General features: G+C 36.4%; 1 protein-coding gene across 1 annotated transcript in view; it reads left to right on the top strand.

Annotated features, from left to right (window-relative positions):
- The window catches only part of LOC121083564 (protocadherin-9-like), a 393,954-nt gene that overhangs the window by 328,493 nt on the left and 45,659 nt on the right, over window positions 1-19,802 (top strand). The gene's annotated exons all lie outside the window — the stretch shown is intronic.

The following is a 19,802-nucleotide window of genomic DNA, read 5'->3' as shown; positions in this document are numbered from 1 at the left end:
GTGCCTGGGCAGGAGAGGGGTCTGTGAACTTAAAAACGACATGCTCCTTGTAAGTGCAGTAAGTCAAGATACAATTTGAAGCATATTTATTAAAGTCTCTAATAGTAGGCTTGGATTAAGGCTTGATTTGTACGTTAATTGTGAAAGTAATATTATAGGGATAAAATATTTTATTGTCTGCTGTGGAGTGCAGTTGCAATTTCAGATCTAGCTTTAATAAACCTTTACATCTCATTCTTGAGTAGTCACATATTTTCTATAGAGCAAGGAATACTTGCACAGTAAGGACAGAGATAGGAGCAAACAAAAAGGCCATCCAGAAAGTACCTGTGCTACTTTCCCAGCAGGGTCTCAATAATGTTATTTGAAGTCAGTGACTGAAGCAGTGAGATCTCCTAGTAAAGAACTCATATGCATTTAGTGACTCCCTTTCAAAAATCCATTTGTAATAAATTATTTCATGGCGTTCTTTTAATTATTCATGATACCAAATGGCCATTCAACATTCTTACTCATGGCTTGATCCGCTTAGATAAGCACAGCTATGCACTACATGGCTTTCAAATGTGCTAGGTATTTTTACTTTACTCAAGTCTGGTTTAAAATGCCATACACACTCTAAGCAGAGGCCAAATCTGATTACATGATTAAATATCTAAGACATAACTTAAGACTGTGGCATTGAAAGTATGCCTATATTATAAATATATGTGTGTGTGTGTGTGTGTGTGTATGTATGTAAAAGCAGCTATACTACTCAGAATGTTTGTTTTAAATAAATATTTGTTATAGTCTTTTAAGCTTTTTTTCTTTACTCATTTTCCTTAAACATACATACTTGTTTAAAATTCTGTACCATCATTAAAACATAAGATAATATATTAATGATAAACTCAATACTGGTAGAATAACCAGTGAGGTTGCATTTCATGTAAGTTATTTCCCTCTTGGGAATTAAATTGTGGAGAGCTGCCACGACACTCTTCTGCAGCAGTTAAGAAACCCTCCAGTAAGTTGTGGTCTCGTTTGAAGAAATTGGGCATTCAGAATGGAAATGGACCTACTTGCAAAATTGGAGTTTATCCTGGAAGCAGCTTTGAGGTGAAGAAACCCTATTTTTTTTTGTTATGTAGAGAACTAGCTAGCATCATTAGAGTCTTCAAATATGACAATTGAGATGAGCATCTGGTAGCATTTGATAATGGTCTACTACTGGAAATAAGGTAATTTATTTCTCCATTATTGTTCACTGCCAACAGTGTTCATTTATGAGTGAAACAAGATGACCATTTGTTTTCCCAGTTGGGCAGTTTTGTGTTCTGTTCCTTTTGGTGAACACCTTAAATGAGTATTAAAGATATATCATTGTAAACTAAGTGGATTGCTTTCGAATACTCTGTGCAACAGTTCCTTGTTGTAATTATGTTTTAATGTCAAACACCTTGCAGATATCTTCATGAAAAAATGTATCTGAAAGTACAGACTCCAGCTTTTTCCTCCTGACTACAAATACATGCTTTCTGCATTCAAAGGGTAAAACCATAAATTTTCTGTTGCGTGCAGGAGGAAAGCTGTGAATTGTGCTCTTTTAACAATGTAAAAATCAGCTTAAGCTGATTCATATGCAATTAAAACAGAGCCTTTGTTTCTGCCACTTCTGAATCCAGGCCCATCTAGGGCCTGGATTCACCATCAAACTTATCTGAGGGAATGTTGCTGAAGTATGCACATTTAGGAACTACTCTTAATTACGAATCAAATGTTGCTTTTTATTTCATTTTCAACAGTGGTGGTGTGTTTCTGGGTGTAGTAGAAATTAACAACTGTTCGGGTGAACTTCTAATGTCAGTCTAGGTCAGGATCTTGTGCCTTGACTTCGTGTGTCACTACTGGAGAAAGCAGGCACACTTTTACATTGTGGGAGCAGCTGTGTTAGCTCTCAGTCTCGTTGTGTTGTCATAAGATTATGACAGCTTTGTTAGAAGCTTTCACCTCATTTCATTTCTAGTGTGTCGAGACGAGAAGCTAGGTAATCGTAGTGGTCTGTAAAAACACCTGTGTTAAAGTGCCAGCTAGGACCAAGACAGTGTGTCAAGAAAGACTAGCAAGTAGCCTCCCTTTGTCCTTGCAGTAGTATGGATTTGATGATTTAGAAGATCACTTCTGCTGTGCCTTTCCTAGATAAGATACTGTGCAGAAGTCTGAGGACTTTATGTGATCACTGAGAGAGTAACATACTTTGCTGAACAAATAAGTATTGTATGCTACCTCTGCTTTTTTTCAGTTAAAAAGAACTTTTTCTTTTTTTTTTTTTTAAGGGGGAGGGGGAGGGTGAAGGGTGAAGGACAGTAAACTTGTTCATGATAAATGAGTAGCTGCAGCAAAAGGCATTGTATTGCTTACTATGTCTACTTGTTGTTAAGGAGAAATACAGTTGTAACAGCTTTTCAGTTTCTGCATTACATGCATTTAAGTGCCTGTCCACTAAGGACGCCTGCTTCTACTGATTCAAGACAGGAAGGTTGGCATATTATTCCCCAGTGCTCTAAACTCGATGTTGGCTTCTATTAAATGCTGCCAGACAGCCAGAACAATATTTGAAACAAGACTGTTTGAACGAAAATGTAATTGGACTCATTTAAAGTCTTATTACAATGAAATCTGACTTCCTCCTTGTAATGTGACTTGTAGAAGCCTATCAAAAAACATTACCTTTTGCCACAGGCTGTAAATTTAAATTCTGCACTAGGTAAGCATAATGACAAAATAAAGTTCTGACATGGCTGGAGATCATACCAGTTCTGCTTGATTAATTATTTCCACACGATCAATCAGCACCTTATTTAGATAACTGGAGGCACTTGCTAGTTAATTTGTGAGAGTAGAACAATGAGGGCCAGCATTTATATGGTCAGTCAATACTCCAATTAGTGTTAGAAAGTCAAATGCAGGTTTTAAAATAGCTACTAGAAGAAAAGAGATTGAAATAACACAATAGCTTCTTGGTTCTTACATATATCCCTTTCTCTGATTACACTGCAAGTGACTGCACTCACCCTCCCCAAAAGTATTTACATAGTCTTTCTAGTCATCTACTTCATAAAAAAAAATAGAAAGTTTCTGGGTACTTTTAAAATTAGTTACTAATGCTGAATTCATATAACAACCCTCAGATCTGCAGCTGTAGATCTACTCAGTTTCTACCTCAATAGGAGTTACTTTCACCTGCAAGACAGACACTTGCACTAGGAGGTAAAATCTAGGAGTAAAAACGTTGCACTTTAAAACTGAAAAACAATTGCAAGGTGTAAGTTACAGAAAGGATCAGTTATTGCTCCATGTACTGCCTGGTGTATGGATTAATTTGCCTCAAAAATGTGATGGCCAAATCTACAGACTAACTTCTACATTCAGAATAAACTTCCTGGTCACAATATGTCAGATACAGGGGGATAAACTGGCAGAGGCTTAGGACAAACATTGTCCAAAATTGCATTGCTGTTGTTCCCCGTAGCATCTAAGCACTGGCAAATGTCTGTACATGAGAAAAAGAGAAATAAAAAGAGAAATAATCATTCTATATAACATCATATTTCTCCACCTTCTGCTTGAGAAAGGAAAGAAGCCAAATTTACAATCTGACATTTCAGCTAAACCATTTTTATCTACATCAGACTGATTTTTACAGCATTTTCGGGGGGGGGGATTGTTTAGAAAATTAACAAAACTTTATTAAAGAAAAATGTTGACATTTTGAAATATTTGAACATGTATAGTATTATTGTGTGTTTTTTGTTTATTTCTCTATATAATCTAGTATCATTGAACTAACTCATTATGGCATATTTTTTTATGAAGCAACATTACATTTTTATCAGATATTAAGTAAGACAAAGCTTGGAAGGAGAATTCTGTTTTCGAGACTGATGAAAGGAAAAGATCTTTCTGCACACACTTTTCTTAAGTGACAACAGTATCATTACTATTCTTAGATTTTGACAAAATAGAATAGTAACATATTCTTTTACTTTTATATTTGATATCACTTCTTATCTTCAAAATCATAATGTCTCCATAAGATCAAGGAGAGATTAATTTAGATGAAAAGCCATCACAAAAATCACCATCACAGTTGCAATTCATAAGTACTTTTGCATGAATACAAGTACAAGAATCATATAGGGAAGAGAAAAGAGGGAAAAAAAAATTGGGTTGCCCCAAAAGCCCGAAGGTAATCAATTCAAAATGAAGCTGAGGACCCTCATTGTTAGACTGTTGAATTGGCTTCCACAGCAATGACATTTGCTATCATGTGTGTTCCTGGTATTTCCAGCTTTTGAGGGGGAACAGTGATTCAGTGTAGCATAAATAACATAACTTACCTTAAAGCATACATGTAAACATGTAAACAAAAAATATTTGCATACTTCAGTACTTTGAAAATTGAACTCATTTATTACTTTTTCAGTACTGCTGCTCAGTAGAAGCTCTCTCAGTTTCTTGGCAGGCTTTTAATCATTTGCTTAACAAATTTTTCATCAAGCTCCATGTTGAGGATCTGATAGATGATCTGTTTTACAAATCCATAGTCATGTCTGACCTTATTGGGCAAAAGTTAAGTAGGCAATAGGTGGGAATTAATTAGAGGGGTTTAGCATTTTTATAATTTTTTTTATCATTTATTATAGCTGTAATTATTCTAAATTGTAACTGCAACAAAAGTGGCAGGGAAGAACTACTCATCTCACTTGGGTTAAACTAAGTCAAGATAAAATAGTTTATCGATTTTTGAATTATATGTAATTAATGGGCTAATTGGTGAACTATACATTTGGGATCAATATCAATACAGCGGCTAAAGCGTAACACTGGACGCCTACAGAATGTGGGTGTGCCATGACACATTTCTAACTGCACTCCAGCAATCTCAGGAAGCTCTAACTGCACAGGTACAACCACATGGTCGGTTATGTGCACACCTCTTCTCATCCATGAGTGCAGGTTCCCGCCGTGATACACACCTTTCGGGTGGGATTGCAAGTGTGCTGGCTTTATATGTGACCTCTGCCCATGCTGCTCCCTACAACCCAGTGCTACTGCAAAAGGTCCATTGGGCTCACGTGAGTACTCAGAGGTGTGGGTCCCAGCATGTGGCACCCTTGCAGTGCCACCCCTATAGCTGGAGGGCACTGGTAAGGCCGCATCTAGAATATGTGTTCAGGTTTGGGCTCCTCACTTCCAGAGGGACATGAACATGCTGGAGCGTGTCCAGAGAAGGGCAACAAAGCTGGTGAGGGGTCTAGAGAACAAGTCTTACAAGGAGTGACTGAGAGAACTGGGGTTGTTTAGCCTGGAGAGGAGAATGCTCACGGGAGATCTTATTGCTCTCTTACAGCTATCTGAAAGGAGTTTGTAGGCAGGTGGGGGTAGTAGGTCTTTTCTCCCAGATAACTAGCATCAGGAGAAGCAGCAGCAGGTTACACCAGATGAGGTTTAGAATGGATATTAGGAAAAATTTCCTCATGGAAAGGGTGGTGAAGCATTGGAACAGGCTGCCCAGGGAGGTGGTGGAATCACCATCCCTGGAAGTGTTTAAAAAACACATAGATGCGGTGCTTAGGGACATGGTGTAGTGGTAGACTTGGCAATCCTAGGTTAGCGGTTCGACTTGATGATCCTAAAGGTCTTTTCCAATGTAAATGATTCTGTGGTTGTATTATTCTATGGTTCTGTGTTAATAAGAGGAGGCTTTGTGAATTCCTTGAGAACACCTAATCTTAACAGGGGTTTAGGATAAGGACTTCCAAGAGAAGTGGAGGAATCTAGTGGAATATGTTAATACCTGCATCTAGACACAAACCCCAATATTGAGTACCTTTGGTCTGTTAGCATGGCTAGACTTTGCTTGAGAATGAATTATCAAAGGTAAACTTTGGTTAAGCTCTGACAAAGGAAAAATTTATTTACAAGAGAAGAAAATATTTGAAGGGGTATGGAGGGCCAGAATAAGAAATATGTTTGTATCTTTTACTTTGTCTCATGTGTACCCTTGCCGACTGATTCTCTTCCAGCAGCTCCTGCAGAATCTGTTTAAATGCTCATGAATGCCCTTTACACATGGCTGTATGCCAAGCCATAGGATTTTCTTATAATTCTCCTTTCTTACACCACTTACCATATTGAATTTTTCCTTGGAAAAGATGGCATCATTAGGAGTGAAGATTTAATTATAGCCACTTAGAGACAACTTAAGAACTGTTGTTTAATTTACTGCAATTTTAAAGTGCAAAATAGATGGTAGTTTGGAACTTCAGCGGTTTTAAACCACTGACACACAAGACACTTAGTCAAAGGTTTGTGTAGCACAAATTCATGCTCAAGGAGAAGTGGCAGGGGTAAGGACTCTCAGACTGTTTTGCTTTGGTTTGTTTTAAGCACCGGTGGATATGCCTAAGTGACCAAATCTTTCCGATGTACTGGATTTTTATAAATGACCTACTGTTTTCTTAACTAGTCATTTTCACTGGGACTCATCTTGCCTAGCTTTACACATTTGCATCAGAGATGGTTAACCTGTTACATTTAAGAGAAAGATGTCCATTTTAGGACATCATTCCTTTGACCTGTGCTAGATGACTTCTTTAGCTAGAAATAAGTTACATGCTAGAGAAACTTATTTTTCATTCATTGTAAAAGGTGCCTAGGGTGATTAGGTCAGATGTGGATATTTAGTTTTGTTATAATGAATTCCTTTACAGTTGTCCTATAAACCATAAAGCATTTGCTTCTTTTTGATACACATGTCTGTGGGGGTTTTGATAGATTTGTTTTTTTATGTCTGACAGTATCTAATTGAATCTTATTACTTCAGTGTCTGTAATTCTGGGCTCTCTTTTCCAGTCTCTATACATGTGAATTTGAAAATATGCATCGTCTGTCATACTGCTGAAAAGATGGTAAATTCATGGTGACTTTGTTAGCGTATGCCAAATATATATCCAGATAGAAGTGTGTTATTTCAGAGTAGTTAAAGTTGTTGTTGTTGTCGTCGTCGTTGTTGCTTTTCTCTGCATAAGATCCTGCTGGGCAGTCAGATATGCCCAGGGATTTTGAATTCTTGTTCAGTAACTTGAATGAATTACAGGTTCTCCATTTCCCTTTATATACCAAGAACAAGGCATCATAATAGAACACAATGTACTTGTACCTTAATACAAAGATTTCCAGAGTGCTGTTAGATAAGTATGTGTTTTTCCATTTGAAGTAGTGAATAATCACATCCTTAGGAGTTTTAGCCACATTGTCACTGTAACCAGGTATTTTCCAAGTCTCAAATTTCCAGTATAGAGAAAGAAAAAAGTAAAATAAAATGCCCGTGGTTTGGAAATGCGGAGTTGATTTTGAGCTGGCACACACACCTTCGCTAGGCAAGGTCTGGCTGGTAAATGTGTTTCATGTTGTCTTATTTCATTCTTCTTATTCAGTCATTTATTTCTACATAGAAGAAATACATTTATATTTAGAAGAAATAGATTTCTACAGCTGACCTTGCATTAGGCTGTTGGTTTCTCTAAGTGAATGGTACTGGCGATTTTGGCATCAATACAAGTTTTGTCTCCAGTTTTCCCTGGTAGTAGGCTAGCACAGAATTTGCCTTCCCAGCCTTCATCAAGGCTAAAAGCTTTTATATGGGCATGTCATAGAGGACAGTAGGTAAGATCAGATCCTGAGGACCGTGAAGGAAATGTTATAATGTGGATTACAGAGGTTTTCCAGTTTGGTTTTTTATTTTTTTGTTTCAGCGTATTTTATATAACAAGACACTGTACTGTCAGATCAGTCGTGAGCCTAGTGCAAATCTGAAGGACAGGAGAGCACATTCCATGGTTTTACACAGCAGTTTACTTTCTCTATGGTTTTCTGCAACTGGCATACTGATGTCTTGAACAACACTACTTGCTGGAGGTGTGGAATGGGTAATGTCAGATGTTCAGAGGAAAGACCATTTTGTGTTTATGAACATGTGCTAACTCGCTGGGGAGATGGGTGTGAACAGGGAACAAAATTTCCTTATTCTTTCTTAGTCTCTTATTGCTGCCCCTGCCCTGCTTAGCATAACAGTGACATATAATGTCACTAGACAGTATTTTATACAGTTCAATTAAAGTTGCTGGCTCCTTCAAAAAGGTATGTTTTTTCCAGTTTTCAGTGATCTGCCCTTGATACCTGCCTGGTGATAGTGCTTACAGAACTTTTGCAAATGTTCTTTAATGATACCTACAGGAAAATAACAACTTGATACCTAATGTTGTGATGAAAATTAAAATAGTCAGTAACCATACCACTTTCTCCCTTTTAAAACATCTTATTTTAATCTGTCAGTCCTCATTTTGGGCCTGTAAGTAACTGACAAACATCTTTCAACAACAACAGTATTAACTATGGAAAAATGTTTTCTTCTGAGGGATACTGAAGAAAAACACTGTTTCTCTTACCACTGAACGTATTTTTTCCCTTGCATATACTTTTCCACAGGTCTCACAATTCTTACTGCTCTCAACTATTTTTAGCTTTGACTTAGTATTAACTAGTACATCTTACCAGTTTTAATGCATCTCAATACATCTTTGCTTTCTGAATTTCAGTTCATAACTCATTATGCATATGATTGAAATTCATTCAAATCTCAGCCTTTAGCAGAAATGCTGTTTAATGGGCTTCTACAATCTGCCCAAGTTGGTTTACACAAGAAAAAACTTTTTTCCTATTTGATGTAGAAATGGGCTAAGTAAATTTTACAAGTTTTAAAGAAATTCAGAAAGCTGGGATTTTAAGATCAAGCATTAGACTATTTCTGCTTATTTCTTAACAAGATTTCTGAAGCATGCAAACACACAATCCAGTATTTTTGAAATACATTATATTCCTCAGACAGTTAAACCATTTTCTTTTTTTTGCCAAACTTTGACATTCCTGCAGAGTCTACATATTTCTTAAAGTTTCTTTTTTTTTTTTTTTTTTAATAAAAGTAGCTGAATCAAGATGTAATAATTTTATTTCCTGGAAGCAAGACTTGAAGTCAGTTAATTGAGGAGGATTGTGTCTGTACCATTATTTTTAATTTTTCTTTGGCTTTGCCCTGGGGGTGTTTTTAGATAAAAGTTATGTTTATGACCGAATTAATTGTCATTGGTTCTTTGTTGTCAGGTAATCTTTCATGATGGCAGAAACCTGAGCACGTACACAATCAGGTTTCTCTAATTTAGAAGCTGTATCATAAAAAGTTTTAGTACATGCTAAAATACTTGAAAGTAGTATTTAGTTGCTGACAAGGTCTCTTTGTCATCTATAAAGAACTTAAAAATTACAACTGAACATCCAGCATCTCTTTACAAGAGTAACTTTTAATAGCTAGAAGATTTGCAAACTTTTTAAAGTGTAAGTTACAAAGAAAACTGGGATCCTACCTCAGCATCCCTGTGTATTCACATCTGACAAAGTGAAATTTCTCCTCCTTTGTTCTTAAACTGATTTGGTAGATGAGAATAAGTTTTTTATGATTTTCTAGGCATAACCTTAAAAGAGGGCATGATGATTTGCATGTAGTCATATTGGCTGTATGATTTTGAGACTTGATCAATTACGTAGAAAGAAATTTTCGTTTTTCCATTCACTTATAGACACAATGGCATCTCCTGAAAGTAACAGTGCTCGCAGTTGCAGGTAATGGTACATTGGATCACTGAATGAAGTGTATCGATGCATTTTCAAATACTCCTGATTTTCAACAAGGGATTATTTTTTCATGCTTAAAATCTCAAGACATGAGCACATGGAGCCTGGATAGCTACTTTCCAGCTGCAAATGATGTCACACCACGTGTACAGTTTGCATGACATGCAGTTTGTCTGCATGCATACAAGTGAGATTAGATTTACTAAACAAATGGTCTAGAATTATCTCTGCATATTTGGCGGTAAGTATGTATGGATAGAAGAAGAAACCTTTTTACCATGAAGACAGCCAAGAGCAGGAATAAGTTGCCTGGGGATCTCTGCAGTCTCCATCCCTAGAGGTTCTCCTGAATGGGTAAATCTTTGCTAATCTTACAGCTGATGCTGTTTTGAGCACAAGGGTGGACTAGATACCTCCTGAGATCCCTCCCAGCTTTAACTCTTTGAGTGCTCAATTCTTTTGTGCAGCAGATGTGTGGTGTCCACGACTTGCTTTTTGCCATGACTTAAATGTCCAGAGTAGGTCTAGTTAGCAACAGGCAAAACAAATTTTATTTGCTGGTGTTAAAATATCTGATCAAAAGGAGATATTTGCCAGCTCAAGTACTCTGTCAGTGGGGGACACTCAGGAGTGCCACTGTAGCTTTGGAAGTCATTGTGTTCATCCTCCTGACCTCAATTCACTGCTTTCCAGCTAGCAGCTGCAGATTTGAGGGGGAAGCCTCAGGTAATATAAACACTTTGACTGAACATGTGCTGTCCCATTTATTTTTTGGAAGTTAAAACAGGTCAAACCAGAATTTCTGCATGTCCTATAGCACAGTGTCGTGGTTTAACCCCAGCCAGCAACGAAGCACCATGCAGCCAGTTGCTCACTCCTCCTCACTCAGAGGGATGGAGAGGAGAATCGGAAAAGGAATGTTAAAGTCAGAGGTTGAGATAAGAACAATTTAATTGGTAAAGCAAAAGCCACGCACACAAGCAAAGCAAAGCAAGGAATTCATTCACCACTTCCCATGGGCAGGCAGGTGTTCAGCCATCCCTGGGAAAGCAGGGCTCCACCACGTGTAACGGTTACTTGGGAAGACAAACGCCGTAACGCCAAATGTCCCCCCGTTCCTTCTTCTTCCCCCAGTTTATATACTCAGCATGACACCATATGGTATGGAATATCCCTTTGGCTAGCTTGGGTCAGCTGTCCTGGCTGTGTCCCCTCCCCATTTCACATGCCCCCCCAGCCCTCTCACTGGCAGGGACCAAGAAACGGAAAAGTCCTTGACTGAGTATAAACATCACCCAGCAACAACCAAGCCCATCAATGTCAACACTGTTCTCACAGCAGAGCCAAAACAGGGCGCTGCACCAGCTACTAAGAAGAAAAGTAACTCTATCCCATCTGAAACCAGGATACACAGCTCCAAGATGACAACCTGGCCAAGGACTTGTTACTTTTCTTTATTCTGTAAACAGCAGGAAAGATTGTTTTCACATTTTTTATATAAAATACACAGATACTGTATTTCTCAAAGGAAGGAATTAAATATTTATGTGGAAGTAGGTTTAGACTGAATTTGAGGTTTTTGATTTGTTTTGTTTCGGGGAAAGTGAAGAAGAGGAATGGGAGTTTCCAAATTGGGACCCATTTGTGTGGAGTTACGAAGGCAAACCAATTTTGTTTTTATTAAATATTCTGCTTGTAACGACATTCCACAAGTAATCAAGTTGACTTTTTTCTTTTTTTTAGTTTTGTGGTTTTATTATCTATATAGGGCCTCCTGATGGTATTTTGCAATGTTGAGTGAGTTACTTTTATCAGATTCTTGCTCTTGAGTTTTCATCAGCTTGGAAGTTTTCTTACAAATAACAAAAGTGTTCATAGTTGGACTAGTAATTCTTTTTATTTGGTGCATAAATTCTCTCATAAATAGAGGTCCAAGAGGGTTTTTTTTAATCATTTGATAAAATCTATACTCAATATGTTGTACTTCGGATATGTCTGACAAGGCTGTAGACTAGCCTGTAAAAACAGGCATGTTGGTGTATTTGCTATGTTAGGTAACGCTGCTGTCATTGTGTCATTTTATACCTTAAAGTAATTGCTTCTGAAGCTAGTGGGGTTTTAAATTTGTTTTTAAAAATGCAGCTTAAGGTACCTTGAATTCAGAAATTTTTGATTTAAATACATATTTCTAAAGTAAAATTGATTATTGTAATGAAATAATATAATAAATAATAAATTTGTTTGTTTTTTACTTTTTAAAATATGGTATTTTTTTCATTGTATAATTAAATAAATCTGGAAAGGTTTATTTTGTGCACTTTATATTAGTAGAGGCTTCGAGTGCCTTTTCCTGATTGTATTCTGTAAAAACCTATTGCTCCATAAGAAGTGAAATCTGTTCAATGCTTCCCTAAGAGATCTGTCTTTTATATTAAGGCTTTATACTGTCATTCATAAACATGTCATCGAAACACCTTCCACATAACTGGAGTATCAATAGCAAATCTCTAGCGACAACATAGGCTATATTTATATTAAATAAAACAGCTCCAAGGAATGTTTCTAGTCACTGGAACCCAATTGTCTACATTGTTAAATTGTTAGATTTGTCCCTCGCATGGTTTTGGCCCAGGCCAAATGAGACTCTTCCAAGCAACTCCTGGGCACAGTCAGGTAGTCAGAGCAGAGCAGAGACCAGCACCAGCAGATGGTTCAGATGTGCCTTGTCCTCACCTGATTGTTTTGGAGAGTGAGGCGGTTAATCGCAGCAGCACAACCTTTACCATGCTGGTAATCTCAGCACCAGGGAACAATCCCAGGATATTTAAGTCATAGTCTCAGGGGCTTGTTCTGCTGTCTTTTCTGGATCAAAAATGTCCTCGTGAAGATCTTTTGTTCCTTTATTTTTGTTTGTCCATCACATGATTTACTCATTATTTTGGAGGTCTTTTGGGGTTTTGGTCATTTATTTTCACCCTTTTGAGCTACTTGTACCTAGCAGGATCAGATAGATGGATCTACTGATATGTTATTGACAAAGTGTTCTGCAGAAAGGTCTTCACCAAAACTGGATTTTTTGCACAGCATATGCTAGTTTTCTGCTTTTTTTCAATCTGTTCTGGATCAAGTCTTTTCTAAATATAAACCAGTCAACTTTTCTTCACCATTTTATGTTCTGTCCTGAGCTTTATGGATCGTTTTGATCTAGGAATATTACTGTCTAGGTATTTCACATGAAAAGAAATTGAACCAGTCATCACTACATAAAATTACATCCTTAATCGATGGTAAGAGAAAGACACGAGTGAAATATTGGTGTATAATGGTTGTGTAACAGTGTAGTAAACTATTTTAAGTAAAGCCCATGCACACAGGGAGTTTATGTTTTACTATAATACCATGCTATAAAGTGGGTAAATGCCAGAGAATGTGGTTCATTCAAGTTCTGTTTTCTTTTGCTCACTTATTTATTTGAACATATTTAGATTGATTGCAGTAGAACATGGATACCTGAATTGTAGCAAAGTTACTATGTAATGGGAAAACAGAGGTTGCACACTGATCAGATCTTAAAGCTGGGTATAATTATATTGTTTCTCGGTGCCAAAAATAAAGAGAGCAAAGAACATAGTATACTTACATCTGAACTCTATGAGCTAACGACTGCTATGTGAATAGAGATGGATTATTCTTTTACTGGAGGATCTGAAAAACCTTTATAAAATACTATTATATTGCCAAAGTGTTGAATGACAACAATTCCAATATTTCATGTTTAAATCCATTTTCATTTAAACACACAGCTTTGTGCTCTACTTTCTCCTTGGGGCTTTTCAGCAAAGTTATTTCCATAATAATTCCTATAAAGAGGAGTCAAAAATGTAGCCCAGAAACATATTTCTATTTCTGTGTAATTCAGCTTTCTTGAGAAGTATATTTTTAATATCTGACCACTTTTGTGTTCCCAGGACGGTCCATTTTCAGCTTCCCTCCAGCACCAGTTACTCATAGAACTATTAATATTGCTGTGAAGCAACTTCTGAAGCACTTGCAAGTATCTGGAGAAGGAGAGTTTCATATGATTTAACTCTTCTGAAAGAATGTGAGGTCCTGTTGCTACCAATTACTCTACTTTTTGATCTAAGTTTGCCATAAATTAGTCCTGTGTGAAACTTGAGGAATATAATATTGGATTAATGAAGACTTTTTCCCAGATACTTTTTTCTTATGTTCTGAAAGAAGGAACAGATTCTTTACAAAACCTTATTAATAAAACCCTAATAATCTCCTAATTCCATGCATTGGCTTTAGGACAATCCTAAATACAGTTTTCACACAGTGGTTTCTAAATTTTGTTCTGAAATGTGATTTATTTGAGGTTTTCTCTGTCACGTCTTTACACCTTACCACTACAAAGTAACCACTACTCTCAGACCTCTGAGGGGTCTACCATTTTTTCACTAAGTGATGCTTTTTTTAGTTGCTCTTTCAGTAACGCATGGTCTGTGATGGTCTGCAATAATTTATTTGCACGCTATATTACACTTTACCTGTTGACATGTGTAGGAAAGTAACATAAGTGAACATACACATATAAATTTCCACATTTAACCTACAGCCCTTCAGAAGCCTAATCATGGTTACTGTTTATTTCTGTCATCTGCAGCCTTATGTATACTCTGGGAGATGTTTTGTGGGTTTTGTTTTGGTTTTTTCCCCATGTGATATGCATGCTGTTGTCTTTTGGTTTTATTTCGCTTTTTAAATGTGGTTCAGTAGAAAAATACATACTAAGCAGTGGAGAACACGTGGTTATGTGTTTTATTTTAAAGAACTACTTCCATGAGCAGTCAGAAAACATCACTGGAAATAGTGCTCAGAGGTCATGTTATAATGAGCATTCAGACACATATGGTTTTTGCCCAAAAGTGCTGTTTAATCTAAGACCAGATAAAATGATTGAATCTGATGAGCAGGAACATGATGAGGAAGGATCATCATGCCAATGCAAACAACACATGATGGTTGTTATTTACAGTGACTAGGACTTCACTAGAAGTGCTTATATGACAGAGAAAAGCAAAATATAAGAATGTACTCAGAATAGTCGGCAGCAATAACTGATTCGGAAAGAAGTTAGGAGAGCAATTCAAAGGGGAATTCGTCAAAATATCTGCTACTAAATCCAATGCTACGCTCTCACTGATCCTATACAGCAATAGATGTTACAATTTATCTGGCATTGTGGGTGGCTGTATATTACATGAACTTGCCAGTAATATTTTGCAGATAGATATTTACCTCTTTTTTAAAAAACGTTGAGGAAAAGGTTGACAAGTTTTGGAGAGGTTTTATTACTATTTTTTTGAATTTTAAGTTCTTGTGAATCAGCAAGTGTTGAGCAGTGATTTTACAAATACCCAAAACCCTAAGCAGTGCAATCCGGTGTATCCAAACTTTTGTAAAAAAATGCCTGCTTGACTCAAACGTAGGGATTATTTCTAGCTAAGTGTTGAAATGTAAATGCTTTGTACAACTTCAGTGACATTTTCCATCAAGAGAAAATGGAAGTTCTTTTCCATTCTTTTCAAAGTGTGTTTTAATCACCAAAGATAAGATCTGTACCTTCAAGTGAAATTTCAGCACTAAAGCAGATTAACTACTAGTGGAGGACAGCTCTTTCACTAGGTCTCATATTTTTAGTGTTCTGTGTAAAATGCTACTCATTGCCAGAGGAGATCTGAGGAGGAGAAATGTGAAAGAGAGCAGAAGAGTGAAAATAATTAGGAGACACAGATTAGAAAGCAGTACAGCTAGGAATATATGTGATGATGAATGCATTGTGGTATTTTACATGGATTAGTATCACTTGTACCTTTTTTGGAGGAGACCTTTGGAACACAGTGCAATGTTTGGTACTTCTTTAGGAATTTTTAGCAGTGCAGGTATTTGGTGATGGAGAAAAAATTTCTGTCCTCTGTTAGTTTTGCTAGATTTTACTAATTTAAGATGGATTCCTTCTCCAAGCCATGGTTCAGTTTGTCCATAAACTTTTCAATTTTTGTGTTTCATTTACTTTTGTGTTTGAGCATACATGTGGGTGTGAGTAGGCAGGTTAATAGCCGAGGTTCTCCTTTCTACCAGAAAGCTGAGCACATAACATATTTCAGACCAGACCTTTGCCAGTCAGGATTCGCCAATAATATGTTGCAAAGAGATATTTACCTCATTTGATAGCTAAGAATTTTTTATTTAAACAGCTTATTAGGCTGAAAGCTAATAATTAACTAATTTCAAACCTAACCTAATTAAGACTAATTTAATATATGTGATGCTTTAGGCCATGTCTCTATTGTGTGTAGGACAAATTTTAAAAAGCCTGTAAAATCTTGCTTTTCATTATGAAAGTTTTATTTTCTATGGAAGACAACCAATGGGTGTTGATGATCCTTTTATTATAGGGAAAAGATGATGTGAATAGTAGTAAAACACAATGGAGGTAATTCATGAATGCTGACAATAAATTACACTCATTCCAAATTATGTCTTTGGGCAAACTGGAAATATCACAAGCCTTTCTTAAAAATTGATGTTAATCTCGCTTGTATTTAGTAATAAGGATTTTTCTATGTTTGAAGTTAGGAAGAGCTATTTTTTGATTAAATACTCCAGGTGAGCTCTTCTGGATTTGCTGGTTTTCTTACCCTGTTTCTGCTTTACAAAATTCTTCTGTTAGAATAGGAAAATGTCTAATCTGAAGCCTTTCCACATTAATTCATCCACAGAATCATAGCAAATGGGTATGAACCAGATGATTTAGTTCAGTGTTCTACCCTAATTCAGTAAAATTGTTCTGTTTCTGATTTTCACAGTAGATTATTTCAGATTTTACTTGATTTGCAGATAAGACTTAAGGTGAGAAAATATTTGTAACTATAACATTTAGAATCTGGGTAACATAACAGGAAATATCTGAGTTTTAAACCAATCAGTTTCTAAGGGCACTATGAGCCTTTCATGAGATTCTAATGAAAAATTGCACATTCCCTGCAGAAGGGTTTATAGAAAGTAAGAATTGATGTAGCAATTCTTGCAAGACGATACCAAGAAAGTGCATTCTCATTTAATCAGGGAATGAGGTGCCAAAGAACTAACATTTTTAGAGAAGGAAAATTAAGTTTGTGCTTAGTCTATTTTCAGCGAAGCTTCTTAGTGGATTAGGGGTTGTCTACACATACGATTGTCTATATAATTAGGCTTAGATTCATCCTGTTACTTGATACCTTGTCAGGTGCCTCACTGGAAGTTTATTAACTGCTAGCTTGCTCTTTTATAACAGAAAGTAGTACCTGCAGAGAGTGATTCAGATTTAAGATATGCGGAACTAGCTAAAAATGTGCTCACTTTTGACAGTGCTTGCCCTTAGAGCAGTTACTTGCTTGAAGTGATGGAGTTATGTGTCTGGTCACCAGATTCTGGACATGGGAACAATATAAATTTCCACAGTAACGATATCTGTTTCTGCAAGTAAATTAGACTTCTAAGTTATTTTGATGCTGAAAAGCATTTCTAGGCAGACCAGGTTTTACTGAGATGTTTTAATCTGCCTTCATACAAAAATATGTTATATTACTTGTTGAGCCCTAGTTCTAATTTAGTTATGATCTGGCCTTAAATAATCAACTAAATAACTGTCTACAATGGAAAAATTTCCAAAACACGTTTTTTAAGATCCTTAAACTACAACAATGTGAGATTCATATCATCTTGCTCTGGCCAAGTAAATATTCGTCACTTTTTCAACCTAGTCAGAACCCTTTTATCATCAAAAAAAAGGAATAGGCATCTTCAGGGGGAATTGATGTAGCTTGTCTTTGAAAAACAGTTGCTCTGCAATGATGATCCACTGCCTGATGTCACTGTTACACACATGAGGTTAGGCGAGATGAATCCCATTGATACCTAAAATTTTGAATTACTATGTTCCTCTGCTTTTAGTCATACCCTCTTGTATATAATCCACACAGAGCAGCTCGTGACAAGGATGTTCATTTCTGGCTGTCCAAACATCAATTGTCTACATTAATTTTTACTTTGGGGTTGTAAATATGTTTTGTAACATTCAGCCTGATCATCTTTTCCATATATTTCCAAATTGTTTTCTAGAAAGTGTGTGCACAATTTAACTTCTGAATTCTTCATTTCAGTCAGCGAAGCCATTACTATGTAAAAGTCTAATTTTTAATCATTTATTTTTATTTCTCTTTTTACTTTTACAGTTACAATTAATGTCTCTAGTTCTTTGTGTGTTTTATTATTTTTTCCTCTTTGTCTTTGCTTTTGGTTTCAAATACCTGCATGTGCGTATAGACTTAATGATTTAATTTATTTTAGTCATTTAGAAAAACTTTGATGTCTGTTGTTTCTATAGTTTAAAAAGAAATATTTTTATCTTTGTCTTATTTTTATAAATCAATTTTTTTCCTAAGAAAAATAATTCAGTCTTTGCAGCTAACCTGGGATTCTGTTGGTGTAAGTTCAATTTCCTTCTTCGCATAGATTTCCAATGCCACTTTGGGCAAATAATTTGTGTCTTGGCAGTTCATTTCCTTCTACTGTGCAGAGGATAAATCCATTAACCTTCTGCAGGTCTCATACACAACTCCAGTATCAGCCAGGGATAGTTTCAGGGTTTTTTGCTGTTCTCAGTATCAGCCCCAAAACAAAAATTACTGGTCATGACTGGCTAGTCATGTCTTACGAAAGTTTCTTTCCTACCTTTACTGTCTCAAAGCCCCTGGGCGTTCTTTTCATACTCTCCACCACCTTTGTGTTGTTTCAAGCTGGCGACTTTTTTTTGATCCCTCAGAGATGGGAGGCTGCAAAACATAACATGTTTTTTTCAAGAAGGTAGACAATAGTTTTACCAAGTTTGTTCTTTCCTGAGAGCCATTAGGAAACCACAGTGTAGTCAGGGTCTTCAGCATGGCAAGAGAAGTGGGAGAATCATTTTATTCCTCTTATACTAACCGATGAATAAATCAGACAGGAATCTGGAACCAGGAAAACTGTTAGGAATCTGTGGAACTTGCACACAAGCATAGGGGAAGTGTCTTCCTAACCATGACTATTTGAGAAACGTGATTATTTAAGGCAAATTTTTTTACACTTGATTATGCCATAAATACTGCTGAAGTAAATGCTGTTTTCTATTCTGCTTTTTAGGCAGTGAGCTGCCAATACCATTTCAATTTTATCTAATTTCTAGAGGTCTCTCAATTCAATGACTTGCGGGTACATGGCAAAGGACCCCTTTCAGGGAAGCACCTCTATTCAGTATAGAGCTTTAATTACATGGTTACATTTTTAAGCCTGTATTTAAGTTTCACAGAAGCCAGTGGCTCTTAAAGGGCTTGCTTGAAGATGGGCATGTGCTAAAGTGCTTCTTTAAATGGAAATAGATTTAAACACATGCTTAAGTGCTTTCCTGACTCAGGGACCAAATGATATCCAGGGTTAAACTCGGGTAGCTCTAGTGAGATTAATTTAGCATACACAATTTTTATTTTTAATTCATTCTTTATATTTTAGCCACTGTTTTCCTCTAGTGTTTCCCATTTTATACTTTGATATTGTTCGTGCTCTTTTAAAATTAAGACTGTACAGTTTTGTAATTCTTTTTTTTGAAATTAATCACATTTTGATGAAATTATGTATTTCAGCATGTCATCTCACTCTGATTTCTGAACACTGACACATAAAGCTGTCTTGCATTCCTACCTCACACAGTGTGGGCAAGACGTTGTGATAGAAACCACTCTGGAGCTTTATACCTTATTACAAAATAAATCAGTCAGGTAACTATTGTCTACATCCCTTGAAGTGTGTTTTGAGACAGAAACACGTGGAGAGAGGAATAGAGATGGTGAAAAAAAAGAGCATTCTATGGTAGTATGCATTAGTTGAAACTTGTGTTGGACATTTTAAAGAAAAGAAAAACAGGAAAGAAGGTTTGAGAGTCTAGATGTGAATAAATTCTCATTTATTCTAGATGAAATATGGACTAA

Source organism: Falco naumanni, chromosome 2 (genome assembly GCF_017639655.2).
Source record: "Falco naumanni isolate bFalNau1 chromosome 2, bFalNau1.pat, whole genome shotgun sequence".
NCBI classification, from domain to species: domain Eukaryota; kingdom Metazoa; phylum Chordata; class Aves; order Falconiformes; family Falconidae; genus Falco; species Falco naumanni.
The sequence above is the reverse complement of the archived record's forward strand: the minus strand, read 5'-3'. Positions and strand labels throughout refer to the sequence as shown.